A 19,540-nucleotide genomic window follows, 5' to 3' on the forward strand; every position below is an offset into this window, starting at 1 on the left:
CACGGCAAGAACGACTGATGTAATGGCATCGGCTGCATGTTTTATATCCCTAACGACCTGACATCATGGAAGAAGCGACAGTATCAGACGCAGAAATCCCAAGACTTTGGTATTCAGGCCGACTGAGGGCTACCAGCAGGCAGATACCCCAAACGTGATGACAGCAACAGTGAAATATGAAGAACATCAGCAATTTCTTGTCTAGAGAAGCATCCAGTAGCTCTGCCTTGAACTGCTCTGACAGTGGCCAAGTCCTGAGCCATGTACGTCAGCGAATGAGAGAGCCCGTGGCAGCTGCACTGCATGAAGCATTTAGTGTGAAATTATTCACATTTTAAGGTGCGTATGGAAACCTGTAAGGCTGCTCTAGCTATCTCCTGAATTCCCTTATACAAGGCTTTGCCAGAAACGGTCTCTGCTTTAGTAAAAATTTGGTCCTGAAGGGATTCTAAGTGCTTGAACATGGGGAATTGCAAATTAAGTGCCATCATGGAAAGGGTAGCTAAGGTATATGCCTTCTTGCCAAACCTGACTAAAAGTCTGCTTTTCCTGTCATTAGGCAAGGGATGTCTAACTGTACCTCATGGCATCCCTTTAGTGGATTCAAAAAAAACTACAGAGGGATCTGCTTTAGGAATTTTGTAAAGGTGTTTGTGAGAATCAAGCACACTAAAATGGTCTTGTTTTCTGGGAGTAGGTGGCAGGTAATCTGTGTTTAAAAAGATGTCATCAAAAACTTCATCAAACACCACATGCACTGAAGGGATAACTAGTAGTCTAGGTAAAGGTAAACTTAATAGTGCCCTACAGTCAGCCTAAGCTTGAGAGAATTGTTTGCATTCCCGATTCAAAGTCTCCTTCATTTTATGAGGGGTATCCCATAAAGACAGGTCCTCATGGGGAGAGGCAAATGAAAGGGTTATCAGCTGAGTCTGGATAAAGATGGATTGGAAAGTGCTCTAGAGTAGGATAATTCCTCTTCGTCCTCAGAGTTTCAAGCTTATGAATCTTCTTGAAAGGCTACCTCCATAGGCTTCTTGGATGGGGTGGATTCAAGGGTAGTGGTCTGGATGCGGCAAGATTCTCTGGATTTCATGAAGGCCATGAACTTCTGCATGACTTTCAAGAGATCTTGGGCTTCAGTTTGAACTCAAGTGACAGAGGGCTGAGGAGATGGAAGAGGAAGGCTGACTTTCTTTTTGGTTTAGACATCCATTTTATCAAAGTAACCGGAGGGTGTGGTCAGTCGGCTGCAATGCTGTTCTGGGTTTCCAAACCGAGGAAGACCAGCTGTCTCCCTCAGAAAGTACAGTTGTGTACACTAACCATAAATTTAGATGTTCAAGTGTATTCACTGTTGCAGTCTTTACATTTGGGTAATCTGCTGGCAGGTTGCCCTCAGTCGGCCTGAATTCCAAAGTCTTGGGTCCTGCGTCAGTTGCTGTCTTCTCTTCCATGACGTCAGGTCGTCAGGGGTATAAAACATGCAGCCAACACCATTTTCTTTAGTTTTTCTTGCCCCCGAAAAGTAGCAAAATTATATATATATATATATATATATATATATATATATATATATATATATATAATATACACATGTAGCAATATAAACTTTACCTTCATCTACAAGCAAATACACCACATAGGTTGTAGAAGATAGAGAAGGAAAGATAAACAGTAGAATGATGGGGATGGAGAGAGGGTAACCTGGACTGCAACAGTGAACATCTACATTTATGGCAAGTGTACACAACTGTACTATGTTCTTCGTGTTTCACTGTTGCAGTCATTACATTTGGGTAGAATCCCAAAGCTATGATTGGGAGGCTGGAGCTAAAAGTACAGTTTTGTACCTACCATAAATGTAGATGTTCGAGTGCTAATACAGCTGCAGTCATAACAGATGGGTTCTCCTGCCGTCAGGCAGGTCCTCGGTCGGCCGAATTCCAAAGTCTAGGTCCGGCGTCGGTTGTCGTCGCTTCTTCCCTGACGCCAGTGCGCCAGGGGTATAAAAGAACAAAACAACACCATTTTCTTCAGTTTTTCTTGCCCCAGATGTCAGGTACCCCCAGAAGGAAGGCAATACATAAATTTCTGTAATAAAGCAATGCAATATACTCAAAATACAGTAGTTGCAAGCAAATACACCATAAAAGAATACCCCAATCAGGAAGTATGAGGAGGTGTTAGCCAATAGGCCTGTCCCAAGAGGGGAAGGAGGGAGGGAAACCTGGACTGCAGCTGTATTAGCACTCGAACATCTACATTTATGGTAGGTACAAAACTGTACTATGTTCATCGTGCATACAGCTGCAGTCATAACAGATGGGTAGAATCCCAAAGCTAAGAAATGGGTGGTAGGCACTAGGTGGAACTAGGAGAAGCCAGAATGCCCTGTAAGACTGCAGTGGCAAAGCCTGCTCTAGTTTTGGAGTATAATGGTAGGTGGTAGTGCTTGGAGAAGGTATGCACAGAACTCCAAGTGGCTGCTTCCAAAATATCTTTGGTAGGAACTCCTCTGAGGAAAGCTGCAGAGGTAGCCGTGGCCCTTGTGGAGTGAGATCTGATGCCTGCAGGTACAGTTTTACCATGAAAAGAGTAACAAAAGCGTATGTAGTGGGCTATCCATTTTGAGATTGTCTGTTTGGAAATTGGCTTCCCTTAAGCTCCTATAGCATAGGACACAAAGAGCTGCTCTGATTTTCTGAAAGGCTTTGTTCTGTCCAAATAATAACGCAGCTGTCTGTGGATGTCCAAGGAATGTAGTAGTCTCTCCCCTTTGTTTTGAGGATTAGGGTAAAAGGTAGGTAAGTGTATAGCCTGATTCAAAGCTACCCTGGATACCACCTTTGGCATAAAGGACGGGTTGGTTCGCAAAGAAACTCTGTCCTGATGGAAGATGATAAAAGGCTGCACAGCCATGAGGGCTTGTAGTTCCGATACCCTACGAGGTGAGGTGATAGCCAGAAGGAAAGCTGTTTTCCAGGACAAATATTGCAAATCTGTTGAGGCAGCTGGCTCAAAAGGAGGCAAGGTCAGCTTTTCTAGAAAAAAATTGAGATCCCAAGCAGGTACTGGTTGTTTCCTTGGGGGGTTTATATTCTTTGCCCCTCTGAGGAACTGTCTTAAGAGGGGGTGAGATAATAAAGGTGGATCAGTGTTGTATTCTGCAGAAATGGCTGAGGCATGGATTTTGACGGATGAGAATGAAAGCCCACTGCTTAGCAGCTCAGCTAGATACTGTTAATATTTGAGGTAAATTCAGTTTTCCAGGATTCTGGCCCTTTTTCTCATTCCAGGTACAAAACAGTTTCCATTTTGTGGAGTAAACTTTTCTAGTAGACGGCCTTCTGGCCTCCAAAAATTGTGATGTTAAGGAATCTTCCATGCGGCCAGATTGAGTGTTTTCAGCTGACTGTGAAGAGTTTTGAAGCTGTGCTGAGTCAGAAGAAGAAGCATTAGAGGTACGGTCCATGGAGGCGAATGCGTCAGGCTCCTCAGGAGTGGGTACCAGTGCTGTCTTGGCCAGTCCGGAGCAATGAGAATCATCTTTGGTCTGTCTGCTCTGGTCTTTAATAGAACTTTGGGCAGCAGAGCAAAAGGTGGAAAGGCATAAACTGTCATTGTTGTCCAACTGAAAGAGAGCCGTCCACTCTCCAGGCCTGTGGATGGAAAGTCCTTGAGCAGAATTTTGTCAATTGGTGATTTTTGTGGGAGGCAAAGAGAACTATGTCTGGCCTTCCCCATGCTTGAATTATCTCTGTAAAAACTTGAGGATGCAACTTCCATTCGTGTGGATCTGTCATATTTCTGCTTAGGTTGTCTGCCAGCGTGTTCTCCTTGCCTGGCAAGTACTGTGCTTGAAGTTCGATTTGTAATTCCAGGGCCATGTTCCAAAGTGACATGGCCAGCCTGCATAGGGGGTATGAATGGGTTCCTCCCTGTTTATGTACCACATTACGGTGGTGTTGTCTGTCCTTATCAATAGTTGACCTGGATGCAGAAGGTCTTTGAAAGCTATAATAGCATTTATTACTGCTAGCATTTCCTTTTGATTGATGTGAAGGTACTTTTCTTTTTGGGACCATTTGCCCTGAATGCACCGATCTGTCGTGTGCGCCCTCCCCAGGCGTAGTCCGAGGCGTCTGTTGTGATGACTTGATTTGCTTGAGGCTTGCAGAATGGGAGACCTGTATTTGTTTGACATGCTTGAGCCCACCACAGAAATTCCTTTTGAAGACATGGAATTAGTGGTATTATTGTTTCCAAACTGTGGCTGTGTTGAGACCATAGGTTTTTCAGGTACCATTGAAGTTTCCTCATATGCAGCTTCGCACATGGGATTAGCAGGATGCAAGATGCCATGAATCCCAGAGCCTGCAGGATTTTCCTTGCAGTCAGCCTGGTGAAATTTACTAGTTTTCTGAAGTATTGAGTTAGTTGCCCCTGCTTCTCTGGCATGAGGTAGGCCATCTGGGTGTTTGTGTCCAAGTTGGCACCCAGGAAAATTATTTTCTGAGAGGGTATTAGCCTTGATTTCTTTTTGTTGACTGTGTATCCCAGAGAATTCAACAACCTTATTACAAAAGCCAGATGTTTCAGAAGTATGTGCTTGCTGTCCACTTGGATCAGGCAGTCGTCCAAATATGGGTATATTTGTATCCCTTGAAGTCTGCAGTAGGCAATTACTGATGCCAGGCATTTCGTGAATACTCTGGGCACAGTAGATAAGCCAAAGGGCAACGCAGAAAATTGATAATGGGTTGAACCTGCAAGAAATCTGAGGTATCTTCTGCAATTTTGTCTGATTGGGACATGCAGGTATGCCTCCTTGAGGTCCAATGTTACCAGCCAAGACTCCTTGCCCAGCATGGGAAGAAGCTGCTGTAATGTGAGCATCTTGAATTTTAGTGCAGTAAAAATGTGTTTAGGATGGATAGGTCCAAAATAGGTCTCCAATCTTTTCCCTTCCTTGGTACCAGGAATAGTCTGGAATAAAAACCTTGACCTTGTTCGTGAGTAGGTACCTCTTGAATAGCTTTCATGTCCCTGAGATCTGAAATTTGTCTTTGTGCCTCTGCCCTTTGATTGTGTGGCAGGTTTGGCATGCCTCTCATTTTTGGAAGGGTGTGAAAATGGAATCTGTAGCCTCTGTTTATAATGTCCAGGATCCATTTGTCTTTTGTGACAATATGCCAATTTTTTGAAAATAATGCCAGTTTTCCGCCTAAGGGTGCTGCCATTTGAGCCTTGCTTGGCATGCAAAGGGGAAAATCATTGGGCTTGCTTTCTGAATGGCTGCGAACTATCCTCACCACCTCTTTGTGTAGGAGCTTGCCATTGTCTGCCCCTAAACGATCCTTGAGATTGCCCTCTACCCCTCGGGTGCCTGTATCTACCTCTTTGGGGTCTGTCCGTGGCTGGAAAGGACCAATTTTTTGAAGGCCAATTTCTACTGAAACGTGGAGGTTGTACCTGTAGAAAATCTTTCACGGTTTGCATTGATTCAGCCTTTTCCTCCATTTTCTTTAATACCTCCTCAGCTTTAACACCAAATAATACATCCTTTTGAAGAGGGGCATCTAGTAATTTAGCTTTGACATGATCTGGTAAGGTTTGTTCCTTGAGCCAGGCATGTCTACGTATGACTGATCTTGTAACAGCAGCTCTACATGAGGCCTCTAGAGCATCAAAACCACATTGCAAGGTATGTTTACCCACTTGTTCTGCACTATGCATCAAATCCTGCAACTCCAAGTCTGGTTGTTCAGGTTGTGACATTTTGCTTCTCAGCTGTGATAACAGAAACTGTTGGCACTTTAGCATATGGAACTGGCAGTTTAAAGCCCTCATGGTTAAGGTGGCCGAGGTGTATACCTTTTTTCCCCACCTTTCTAAGGATCTGGTATCTCTCTCGGAAGGCAATGGGTTTTTAGCAGTGGAGGCCTTAATTCCCTTGGGGCCCTGTGAGATAGTTTCTGGATCAGCCGCATGGCTTTAGTATAAAAATTGGTGTGAGTCAGGAACCCGGTAGTACCCGTCAGGCTTGACTGGGGCTGGAGGTAAAGAATCCGGGTTAAGGCAGGCCTCCGAGTACACATCTAGTATGTCTAAGACAGGAGGTATAGCCAGAGGCCTGTGCTGAGGTAGCAAGAGAAAATCCCTAAGCCTTTTCTTGGAATCAGAGTACTCTTGGCCTTCCCAGTGGAAGTGTTCCCTTAAGGTATGCAAGGTTTCCCCAAATGAGTAATCCAATGGGGGGGAGACGGAGGGAATGGACTCCTCAGCATCAGAATCTTCAAAAGGGGAGTAAGAATGTTCCTGTTCATCAGAGTGCTCTGAAATAATGGAGGCCTGGTCAGAGGAGGGGGATTCTTCCACCACTCTGGGCCTTTTGTCCAGGGGGGGGGTTGAGAACCCCTGATAAGAGTAATCAAATCCTCAGCCATTTTAAGCATCTGTTTTATAGGAATGGGGCCTGGAGAAGGGCCCTGTGGAGCTTGTCTCTTAGAATGCATGGCTGCTTTAGACTTAGTGAAAGCCTTGATAGAAAAAGAAGAGGAAGGTCTGAAGACACCTTGAGAGGAGGCAGACCCGTCTACATTTTGAGATTCACCACCAAGAGTGGCTTCAGTATCTGTAGTCGGAGTGTGGGCCGAGGAGCCTGCGACCTTGGGCACAGAAGACACCACCAATGAAGTGTCGTCGGTAGGCAGGGGCTGCGTAGGCACCTCGCTGAGAACCGGACCACCTGTAGTCGGCTTTGTTGTGGTGTCGGAAGAGGCCGCGGACCTCGTGTGTCGGTCCTTATCTTTGCGTTTTTTAGACAAAACTGGAGTTGGAGTATCCGACGACATAATATAGTTAAATTTTTTGCCAAAATAGTGCTGGGCGAACTCCGCCCGACGCTTAATAGTACGTTTGTTGAAAGTAGCACAAAAACGACAGACCGAGACATCGCGGTCTGGGCCTAAGCAAGGAATGCAGAGGGAATGAAAATCCTTATGCGGTATTTGCTTCCCACAAGAAATACAATTAACTTTGGCTGACATCGGTCTGAGGCAAGAAAAGTTTCCCCAACGGGGTACTTAGCTTTAAAGAAGACTTCGGTTGCAAAATTTTCAAAATTTCAGGAGCTGGCCGACCGGCACTTGCGAACTGCTTCTGCTTTGGGCACCGCGCGGCAAGAAAGACTGAAGAAAATGGCGTCAGCTGGTTCTTTTATACCCCTGGCGCACTGACGTCAGGGAAGAAGCGACGACAACCGACGCCGGACCTAGACTTTGGAATTCGGCCGACCGAGGACCCGCCTGACAGCAGGAGAACCCATCTGTTATGACTGCAGCTGTATGCACGATGAACATCAGCTTTAGGTGAGGCTATAAGGCCCTGCAGCGTCAAAGCCTGAGTGGAGAGGAAACTGGTAATGCTTTGTAAAGGTGTAAACAGAACTCAGCCTCTAGAATGTCCTTGGTTGGTACTCCTCTGAGAAAGGCTGCTGAAGTAGCTGCAGCTCTGGTGGAGTGAGACCTAATGCCCTTGGGCACAGGTTTGCCATGGTGTAAATAGCAGAAACGGATGCAATGGCAAATCCACTTTGAAATTGTCTGCTTTGAAATAGCCTTTCCTTCTGATCCTGCAGCATATGACACTAGTAATTGCACAGTTTTTCTTAGAGCTTTAGTCTTGCTCGAGTAGAATCTTAGTTGTCTGTGTTATGTCCAAGGAATGCAGAATTCTCTCCCCTTTTTCTGCGGATTTGGATAAAAAGTTGGCAGATGAATTGTTTGGTTAAGAGCCACACTGGAAACTACCTTAGGCATAAAAGTAGGATTTGTCCTCAGAGACACCCTGTCTGGGTAAAATATGATAAAAGGCTCCACAGCCATGAGGGCCTGTAGCTCTGAAACTCTTTTTGCTGAAGTAATTGCTAGTAGCAGAGCTGTCTTCCATGATAACAACTTTATATCAGCGGTAGCAGCTGGTTTAAATGGAAGCAGGGTGAGCTTCTCCAACACATAATTGAGGTCCCATGCAGGTAATGGTGATCGTCTAGGAGGCCTTAAATGTTTTGCTCCTCTAAGATACTGTTTTAGTAAAGGATGAGAAAAGATTGGTGGCTCTGTATTGTAATGAGCCGAAATGGCAGAGGCATGGATTTTGAGTGATGAAAAAGCTAGGCCTTTGTCAAGCATCTCAGTTAAGTATTGTAATATCTGAGGAATATGTAGTTCTGCTGTATCAGTTCCTTATGCTTGATTCCAAGCACATAATCTCTTCCATTTGTCAGCATAAGATTTTCTAGTATTAGGCCTTCTGGCTTCCAAAATGACATTCATCACAGCTTTACTGAGAGGTGTCGTTTGTATGATTACAGGATTAGCCATGCTGCCAGGTTCAGAGTCTGTAGTTGATTGTGCAGGATCTGATTGTTTTGCTGGGACAGTAGTTGCGGTTTTTGAGGCAAGGTCCAAGCTGGGTATTGAGACAAGTTCCTTAGGATTGGGTACTAGTATTGGCGGGGCCAGTCCGTGGCAATTAATATCTTTGGCTTCTCTTGTCTGACTTTTAAGAGAACCTTGGGTAGAAGAGGCAGAGGAGGAAAGGCGTAAACTAACAGGTTTTTCCAACTGAAGGATAGGGCTTCCACTTTCCATGCTTGTCTGTAATAAGTCCTTGTGCAGAATCTTTTCAGTTGGTAATTTTGAGGAGAGTCAAATAGATCTATGTCTGGGCTCCCCAATTTCTCTGTTATCATGCTGAAGACTTGTGGATTTAGTTTCCACTCATGAGGATCCATAAGGTTTCTGCTTAAATCGTCTGCCAGAGTGTTTTGTTTTCCTGGCAGGAATTGAGCTTGAAGATGTATTTTGTAGGTCAAAGCTGTGTCCCACAGTGCCATGGCTAATCTGCAAAGGGGGTATGAGTGTGTGCCCCCTTGCTTGTTTATATACCACATGACTGTGATATTGTCCGTCTTTATCAGTAGTTGTCCTGGATTAAGTAAGCCCTTGAAGGCTGTTAGGGCATTTTGAACAGCTAGCATCTCTTTCTGGTGGATATGTACATGCATTTGAATTGGTGCCCATATGCCCTGAATGCATCTTCCTGCCATGTGGGCCCCCCAGGCATAATCTGATGAGTCTGTTGTTAAGGTTTGGCTGGCAGGGGGTAGAGTGAAGGGCCGTCCCATGTTTTGGTGACAGGCCTTTGCCCACCATAGAAACTCCTGTTGCAGGCAGGGAATGAGAGGAATCATTGTTTCCAGACCGTGTGAATGTTGACTCCATAAACTTTTTAGGTACCATTGAAGTTTCCTCATATACAGTCTTGAATATGGAATTAGTAGGATGCAGGATGCCATGAAGCCCAGAGCCTGCAGAATTTGTCTTGCAGAAGACTGGGTTTTTGTTGCCATCAGTTTGAAATAAGTAGTCAGTTGTCTTTGTTTGTCTGGCGGGAGGTAAGCCATCTGGGCAGTTGTACTCAAACTTGCACCCAGGAATGTTATCTTTTGAGAGGGTACCAGATGTGATTTCTTTTTGTTTATTGTGTATCCTAGGCATGTTAGAAGCCTTTTCACAAATGCCAGGTGTCATAGAATAGTGTCCTTGTTCTCTGCTTGAATGAGACAGTCGTCCAAGTAAGGATATATTTGTATGCTTCTTTGTCTGCAAAATGCAATTACTGGCGCCAGGCACTTTGTAAAGACTCTGGGCACAGTAGATAAGCCAAAGGGCAGTGCAGAGAATTGTTAATGCATTAAGCCAGCCTTGAATCTGAGGTATCTTCTGCACGACTGTCTTACTGGTACATGCAGGTATGCCTCTTTTAGGTCTAAAGTCACCAGCCAAGCATTCTTGCCCGGCATGGGCAGAAGCTGCTGTAAAGTGAGCATTTTGAATTTTGGAATGTCCAGGTATGTGTTCAAAATTGATAAATCCAGTATTGGCCACCAGGCATTGTCCTTTCTGGGTACAAAGAACAGTCTTGAGTAAAAACCTTGTCCTTTTTCCTGTTCTGGTACTGTCTGAATGGCCCCCACATCCATGAGGGACGTAACCTGTTTCTGTGCCTCTGCCCATTGTTTTTTTTGGCAGATCTGGCCAACCATTTGTCATTGGCAGAATGTGGAAATGGAATCTGTATCCCTGTGATACGATGTTTAGTACACACTTGTCCTGGGTTACTAACTGCCAATTTTGAGCAAAAAGTGCTAATTTTCCCCCTATGGGTGCTGCCAAAAGATAAGTGATTGGTGTAGGCAGATGGAAGTCATTGGGACTGCTTTCTGTAGGTTTGCACTTTATCTCTTCCAGATTTGGAGGTGGATGCGCCCCATTGCTTTGACCTGTAGGAGTCTTGAGCCTGGTACCTGGAACCCTTAGGGCGTCTGGATTTGCCCCTTTCAGCTCCGTCTGACACAGGAAAAGACCAATTTTTAGTAGGCCAGTGTCTACTGAATCTTGGTGGCTGCACTTGTAAGAAATCTTTAACAGTTTGCATAGACTTAGCTTGGTCTTCCATTTTCTTTAAAACCTCTTCTGCCTTAATACCAAACAGAGAATCATGCTGTAAAGGTGCATCTACCAATTTAGCTTTAACATGATCAGGCAAATTTTGTTCCTTTAACCAGGCATGCCTCCTAATCACAGATCCAGCAACAGCGGCCCTGCAGGAGGCCTCTAAAGAATCAAAACCACATTGCAAAGTATGCTTTCCAACTTGTTCAGCTGCATGCAATAAATCCTGCAATTCTTTATTTTCTGCACATTCTGAAATCAACATCATTTTCTGTTTCAGCAATCCCGTAACATGTTGTTGGTACTTAAGCATATGAAATTGACAATGTAAGGCCCTGAATGCCAAGGTTGCAGATGTATAAACCTTTTTTCCCCATCTGTCCAGTGCCCTAGAATCTCGGTCAGAAGGGGTAGGCTTACTGGGAGCCGGAGGTAAGGAGTCAGGGGTCAAGCTCGACTCCTAAAACAAATCATCCACGATGTCTAAAACAGGGGGAATGGCTAAAGGCTTGTGCTGAGGGAGAAGAAGGAATTCCCTGAGCCTCTTTAATTCTGAGAAGTCTTGACTCTCCCAATGAAAATACTCCCTCAAAGTATGCAAGGTTTCTCCAAATGAATAATCCTCAGGAAGAGATGCAGATGGAATAGACTCCTCAGCATCAGAAACCTCATAGGGAGGTATAGATGATTCCTGATCAGAAGAGGAATCAGAAGAAATAGAAACGTGATCTGAAGATTCATAATCAGTGTCTTGCCTAGGCCTCTTATCTGGAGGGGGATGGGTACCCCTGATCAAGGTAATAAGGTCTTCAGCTATTTTGATCATCTGCTTTTTAGGCATAGAGGCCTGTGCACGTGGCTCATGCATCGGTTTTTTAGGTTTAGAAGTTGCTTTAGTCTTTGGTTTTGCAGCTGTAGTCGGTTTGATGTACAAATGCTGATGTCTGAATACACCCTCAGAAGCCGGTACCTGCTCAGTGGCACTGGACCCATCCGGAGATACATCCGTTGGTCCAATACCTTGAGTATCTTGTGGCATGCCAGGCTCCACATGGGTGTCAGTTGAGGCCTGCGACTTGAAGGTAGCGGGTATCAGGGTGCGAAGGCACCTGAGTACCGGCGACCGGCTTAGGAGAAGCTTTGTCGTCGGTTTTGGATCTGGACTGCCTTTCTCAGTCCTTTTCTTTGCACTTTTTATGTACTCCGGTACTCAGATTGCTATCAGACGACATTTCTGGGTAGTTAAATCTGTTTCCAAAATACTTTGATGCAAAAATATACCGACACTTAATAGTGCATTGGTTAAAATTAGCACAAAACCGACAGTCAGACACGTTGTGATCAGGGCCTAGGCAAGGAATACAACATAAATGGAAATCCTTAGGAGATATTTGCTTCCCACAAGTAATACAATTATTAACTTTTTCTGACATCGATAAAAAGCAAAAAAAAGTTTCCCCAACGGGGTACATAGCTTTAGTGAAGACTTCGGTTCTGAAACTCAAACTGGAATATTTCAGTAGTCAGCAGACAGGCACTTGCGAAATGCTTCTGCTTTGGGCACCGCGCGGCAAGAAAGACTGAAGAAAATGGCATTGGCTGCATGTTTTATACCCCTGACGACCTGACGTTATGGAAGCAAAGACAGCAAACGACGCAGGACCCAAGACTTTGGAATTCAGGCCGACTGAGGACCACCTGCCAGCAGATTACCCAAATGTAATGACTGCAACAGTGAAACATGAAGAACATCCCACAACATGAACGTTTGAAACTGTGGCCTGAAGAACAACCGCAGACCTGATGGATGTTGTCATGGAAGAAATGAGAGGTAGACGCTGAACCACGGCAGCCTCCCAAGGTGTCATGCCAGAGGGTTCATGCCTATAAGTTGCGGGACCAGGGGGCTTTGAAAGTACCTCAACTGAATTACTGGTAGACTTGGTAACATGGGCTGAGACATCAGCCATATCTTCATTCTTATTAATTCTTCATATTCTTCTTTGAATTTTTTTTTCGGGATAACATTGACAGAAGCTAGCAGTTGAGAAGATGCAGAGGAAACACCAACTTCTTCGTCTTTTGGCTTTTCCCGGTGAGGGGTCGCCACAGCGGGTCACCTGTCCGCTCATGATTGGCAGTGGAATTTTACGGTGTTGAGTTGCCAGCCCAGCACCCAACCTTCCACAGAAGGCACACACACATGCACTCACACCTAGGTCCAATTTAGTGTGTCCAATCCACCTATACAGCATGTCTTTGGGATGTGGGAGGGAACCAGAGCACCTGGAGGAAACCCACGCAACCACAGGGAGGACATGCAGACTGTGCATAGAAGGCACCCCAGCTGAGGATCAAACCGGAGAATGCAGAGGAAACAAACTGAGGATTCCATATGAGCAGCTAGGACTCTGGCCTATAGTTTAAGGGTCTTCACTTGGAATTTAGCACAATCAAGATGACAGGAGACTTTATGCCGAGGCCCCAAACAGAACAGACACATTGAGTGAAAATCTTTATGCGGGACTTGCTTTTCACACTTCAAGCAATTGCTAACCTTCTTAAAACATTCATTTAGAAGAGGAAAATCCCCAAAAAGTGCTTATTTCACTAGAGGAGAGAAGAAACTCTAAGAAATGAGCTGACCAATGGACTGCGGGCGAACAGTATACACAGTGAAGCACATCTGGTTGCAAGGCTCCAGACATCAGTCCTTGGAATCCGGCTAAGAATGATGCAAAGACTCTGAAAATCAGGTCGGTCACAGACATCTGCATGGCAGGAAGACCTAAGAATCAATACAGCAACACTGACTACTAAGCACATCTACCTGGATTTCTTTGTGGAGAAGTATGTGCAAGCATGCATTATTTAGGTATATGGTCAGCATGAAATCATAAGGGGTAAAAATCAACAAGAAAAGAGCGTAGAGAATTAATCAGGGCTAGTTATAAGAACAACATTAACAAAGGTAAATAAAACTGATTTCCAGAAGTACATGGTTATGAACCAAAGAAAGACAACTACAGAAAAAACTGTAGAGACCTCCATGATGTGTGAAAAAAGGCACTACTAGTGACTGGTTGACAAAGGTCAATAAGGCAGCAAGGACTAGCACCTTAACTGTAGTAAAGTACTGAAACAAACAAGATAAATAAATCGCTTTGCTGGAAAAGAAGTTAGGAAGGTCTAGGGTTCAAATGGAGATTTATGAGAGGTATCAGAAGTTAAAGGACAGGTGAAACTAAATTTGCTGCTGAGTAAAGTCTTCACGTCATTATGCACTGTTTTCTAAATCCTAATGAAAACATTATAACACAGTAAGTATTAATGGTGGTTTAGCTCACGTCAAAAAATTTTACATACAGTCAAGGGATCTCGTTTTTTTCAGGGAGGTATTGGCCTACTGACAGGATTACTACGAGAGAAGAGTGACAAATGCAATCTGTTACAGCAAAACTGGTGACAGCTTTGAAACTGATACCACACCAGGTAAGGAAGATCTGAGCTACAATTTTATATAAGGATATTAAATTATATAAACTTTATTTTTTAGAGTTTGTTAAATAAATGCGATAGGTGCTATAAATTGTGTTGACGCTATACATACGCACACACAGACATATATATATATATATATATATATCTATATATATCAATATATATATCTATATATATCTATATATATATATATATATATATATATCTATATATATACATCTATATATATATATATATATATATATATATATATATATATATATATATATGTATGTCTACTTCAGAAGACCAAAATACCAGAAGGCCGACTTTTAAAATTCCGAGACGAGAAAGTAGACAACCACAGATAACCGACGTCCTGGAACACCAGACTTTCAACTCCAGGTAAGTCACCACTTGGCCAAAAAAAAAAAAAAAATTAAACCAGAAGCAAATTAAACCCACCGATATGAGGGGCTTTTGCCCCCCACACCTCCCTAATTAAATATATCAACTCCAAGGTCGCACTATCGTCGGTGTAAGGGGCAAAGTTAAACATGGTGGCCAAGTGGTGCTTACCTGGAGTTAGAAGTCTGTGCTCTGGGACGTTGGTTTTCTGAAGTTGTCGGCGTTCTGGTCAAAGGATTTTAGAAGTTGGCCTTCTGGTATTTCAGTCTTCCAAAGTAGACCTTATATATATATATATATATATATATATATATATATATATATATGTGTGTGTGTATTTTATATAATATATATATATATATATATATATATATATATATATATCTCATACATATATATATATATATATATATATATATATATATATATATATATAGTAGTTATATAAATTTACTCTCTTTCTCTCTACATATATATATATAATATATATATATATATATATAACATATATATATATATATAATATATATATATATATATATATATATATTATATATGGTAGTTATATAAATGTAATCTCTCTATATACACTATATATATATATATATATATATATATATATATATATATAAATAATGTATGTATATAATGAACTTATGTTTAGACACAAACATATAAATCAATATCTAGCTATATCTATCCATCTAGAGGCAGGCGCACACACACACAAAATCAGAGGGCGGACTGTAACAGCTGCAGTCCTACCTACCTATGTCACACCAACTATAAATGTTTAGAAATTTATTACAAGTACATCTGATGACTATGCTTGCATAAATTCTGGAACAGAAACTTTATGATGTTCATGAAAAAGACATAAGGGAACCTTGTTACAGGTGAAGGAAATGGTAGTCAATATAGTTGAGGTGAGCTCTGATGCCAAGTTGCCAGTGTGTGACATCTCTACAGCCTTCGATTCAGTTTAACATGCAGCATTATAGGATTTATTATATTGTTATGGTTTCAGAGCAAAATTTAGGTAATTTTGTTACACTGATGTGTTATGATTTATACTACTGTCTAAGGGAAGAAATAGAGAAGAGGGGAGGGGAGGGGAGTAGAGGAATTAAACTATATTGCACCAAACAGCAACTGGCAGCAGACAGATGGGCAAACCATTTAAGAGGTCCTCTTACTGGATGCACTTTTTTATTTGAAAAATCTTACATTTTTATAACAAAAAAATATAAGATTTGGAAATGATAAGCCTTTTTTAAGTCGTTTAAAAGAAGATAAGTGTAATAGATTTGGCTATTTTTATTACTATTATTATATTATTATTAAGGATTGGTGGCCCTCACAACTACAGAAATAAAAGTGCAGGGCTTACTTTTTTGGGGGTGGGGGACACTGTGTTAAACAGATGGAGAGAGTGCAGAAGGCCATAACTTCTATTTCGATGTGGAAGACATTCAGAAAAGTACAGTTTTGTACCTACCATAAATGTAGATGTCCGATAGGTATGCATCTGCAGTCATAACCATATGGGTTGTCCTGCCTCAGGCAGCCCTTCGGTCGGCCGGATTCCAAAGTCTGGGTCTGGCCTCGGCTGATGTCGCACCTTCCCCGACGTCAGAGCGTCTGGGGTATAAAAGCATCAGCAGACGCCATTTTCCTCAGTTTTTCTTGCCCCAGATGCCAGGTGCCCTCTAGGAAGGCTAAATTTGGATAAATGCAATAGAATTCCAAACATTTGCAAAATTATATATATATATATATATATATATATATATATATATATATATATATATATATATATATATATATATACACATACATACACACACACACACATGTATATACAAACAAATACACCATAATAGATTCCCCCAGCTAGCTAAAAGAGGGGTAAACACCCTAGGAATACCACAGAGGGGTAGGAGGGAGGGTAAACCTGACTGCAGATGCATACCTATCGGACATCTACATTTATGGTAGGTACAAAACTGTACTATGTCCTTCAAGGATGCATCTGCAGTCTTAACATATGGGTAGAATACCATAGCCAATCTGGGGGAGGAGGTACTAAGAAAAAGATGGTGTAGTTAGGATCCCCTGCAGGACTGCAGTAGCAAAGCCTGCTCTGGATCTGGAGTATAAAGGTAGATTGTAATGTTTGGTAAATGTATGCACGGAGCTCCAAGTAGCAGCTTCTAAAATGTCCTTGGTAGCCACCCCTCGTAGGAAGGCTGTAGTGGTGGCCATGGCCCTTGTGGAATGAGGCCTGATGTTTGCAGGAACTGACTTTCCATTAAAGGAGTAACAAAATCGAATGCAATTTCCTATCCATTTTGAAACTGTCTGTATGGAAATTGCTTTTCCTTGCACCCCAGCAGCATGTGCTACAAATAGTTGGTCAGTTTTTCTGGTACTTTTAGTTCTGTCCAAGTAGTAGCGTAGTTGTCTGTGTATATCCAGGGTGTGCAGAAGTTTTTCCCCTCTATTCTGTGGATTTGGGAAGAACGTAGGCAAGTGAATAGCTTGGTTCAAGGATACCCTAGATACCACCTTTGGCATAAAAGTAGGATTAGTTCTTAGTGTAACTCTGTCCTGATGGAAGATAAGAAATGGCTGTACTGCCATTAATGCCTGTAACTCAGATACTCTTCTTGCTGAAGTTATTGCCAGAAGGAATGCAGTTTTCCAAGACAGAAACTGAAGATCCGCTGTTGCTGCTGGTTCAAAGGGAGGAAGTGTTAGTTTCTCCAAGACAAAGTTGAGATCCCAAGCAGGTAAAGGGGGTTTTCTTGGAGGTTTGATATTTTTGATCCCTCTCAGAAATTGCTTGAGGAGAGGGTGTGAGAAGATAGGTAGATCCACATTGTATTCTGCTGAAATTGCTGGGGCATGAATCTTAATGGAAGAATAGGAAAGGCCATTGTGGAACAGCTCTGCTAAGTATTCCAGAACATGTTTCATGCTTGCCACCGTCACATCCAAGCCTTTTGATGTGTTCCAAATGAAAAATCTTTTCCATTTAGCTGAGTAGGTCTTCCTTGTGGAAGGCCGGTGAGCTTCCATGATAATGTCCTTCACTCTCTGTGATAAAACATTTTGTTTTGGATTTAAGGGATTTTCCAGGCAGTTAGCTGCAATGTTTTTAAGTTGGGATGCATGATCTTGAAATTGTTCTGCGTCAGAAGAAGAGGCCATAGGGGGAGAGGCCATGGTTTTGCCTGTGACATGCTCCTCAATAGTGGATACTAGTGTTGCCTTGGCCAGTCTGGAGCTATCAGAATCACTCTTGGCTGTTCCTCCCTGATCTTCAGTAGAACCTTGTACATTAAAGGGAGAGGTGGGAAGGCATATACTTTTAGAGCTTTCCAGCTGAAAGAGAGAGAGTCCACCCTCCATGCTTGTGGGTGGTATGTCCTTGAGCAGAATGTCCTCAGTTGATGGTTGAGGGGGGAGGCGAACAGATCTATCTCCGGCATTCCCCATGTCTTTGTTATGAGTTGGAAGATGTCTGGGTGCAGCATCCATTCGTGTGCATCCATGGTAGTTCTGCTTAAGCTGTCTGCCAGTGTATTTTCCTTTCCTGGCACGAACTGGGACTGCAGTTGGATATTGAGTTTCAGGCATAGCTCCCATAGATTCATAGCCAGCCGGCATAGAGGGTAGGAGTGTGTGCCTCCCTGCTTGTTTATGTACCACATGACCGTGGTGTTGTCTGTCCTTATTAACAGGTGGCCTTGATGGAGGAAGGGTTTGAAAGCCTCGATTGCATGCATCACTGCCAGCATTTCCTTTTGGTTTATGTGCATGTGTAGCTGTCCTTGAGACCATAGGCCTTGGATACATTTTCCCTCCATGTGTGCTCCCCATCCTCGGTCTGAAGCGTCCGTGGTGATGGTTTGTTTTGTTTTTGGTTTGTTGAAAGGCAACCCTCTGTTGGACTGGCAGGCCTGAGCCCACCACAGGAATTCCTTTTGAAGGCAAGGAATTATTGGTATCAAAGTCTCCAAACTGTGACTGTGTTGAGACCATACACTCCTTAGATACCATTGTAATGTTCTCATATGCAGCCTGGCCTGTGGTATCAGAATTATGCAGGATGCCATGTAACCCAGGGCCTGCAGGATTTTCCTTGCAGTAAGATGAGCTTGTCTTGTTAGATTCATGAAGTAATCTGGAAGCTGTTTTTGTTTTTCTTCTGTGAGAAAGGCCATTTGGGTGGTTGTGTCTAGATCCGCACCCAGAAAGGTTATCCTTTGGGATGGAACCAGTCTTGATTTTTTGATGTTGACTGTGTATCCCAATGCCTGTAGTAGGTGGATGGCATAGGCCAAGTCATTTATCAAATTTACCTTGTTGTCCGCTTGTATAAGGCAGTCGTCCAGATAAGGGTAGATTTGAATCCTCTGAAGTCTGCAGTGTGCAATTACTGATGCCAGGCATTTCGTGAATACTCTGGGCGCAGTAGATAAGCCAAAGGGCAATGCTGAGAATTGATAATGCTCTGATCCTGCAAGAAATCTGAGGTGTCTTCTGCAGTTTGGTCGAATAGGGACGTGCAGGTATGCCTCCTTGAGATCTAGAGTCACCAGCCAAGACTCCTTGCCCAACATGGGAAGAAGTTGCTGTAGGGTCAGCATCTTGAATTTTGGCACAATGAGGTAAGTATTCAGTGCGGACAGGTCGAGAATAGGCCTCCATTGATTTTCTTTTCTTGGTACAAGGAATAGTCTGGAGTAAAATCCTTGGCCTTGCTCTGAAAGTGGTACCTTTTCTATAGCTTTCATTTGAAGCAAGTTGTTGATCTGCTTTAAAGCCTCTGCCCTCTGATTTGGTGGTAGGTTTGGCATTCCATTTCTTTTTGGCAAAGTGTGGAAGTGGAACCTGTATCCTTTGTCTATTATTTGCAGTGTCCATGTGTCCCTTGTAATATGATGCCAATTTTCCGAGAATAAAGCAAGCTTTCCGCCCAAGGGTGCTTCCAGTTGAGCCCTGGTGGGCGGAATCAGAGTAAAGTCATTGAGCCTGCCCTGGTGTAGTAGTTGTTGTTGCTGCTGTTGCACTACCTCTCTGGTTGGCAGGTTGCCACTGACGGCCTCTGTAAGAGCCCCTAG

General features: G+C 43.1%; 1 protein-coding gene across 1 annotated transcript in view; it reads right to left on the bottom strand.

Moving 5' to 3' along the window:
- UBA2 (ubiquitin like modifier activating enzyme 2) overlaps positions 1 to 19,540 on the bottom strand; it is a 985,116-nt gene that overhangs the window by 795,888 nt on the left and 169,688 nt on the right. The window lies entirely within an intron of this gene.

This window comes from Protopterus annectens, chromosome 8.part1 (assembly GCF_019279795.1).
Source record: "Protopterus annectens isolate FY-2018-M chromosome 8.part1, PAN1.0, whole genome shotgun sequence".
NCBI lineage: Eukaryota > Metazoa > Chordata > Ceratodontiformes > Protopteridae > Protopterus > Protopterus annectens.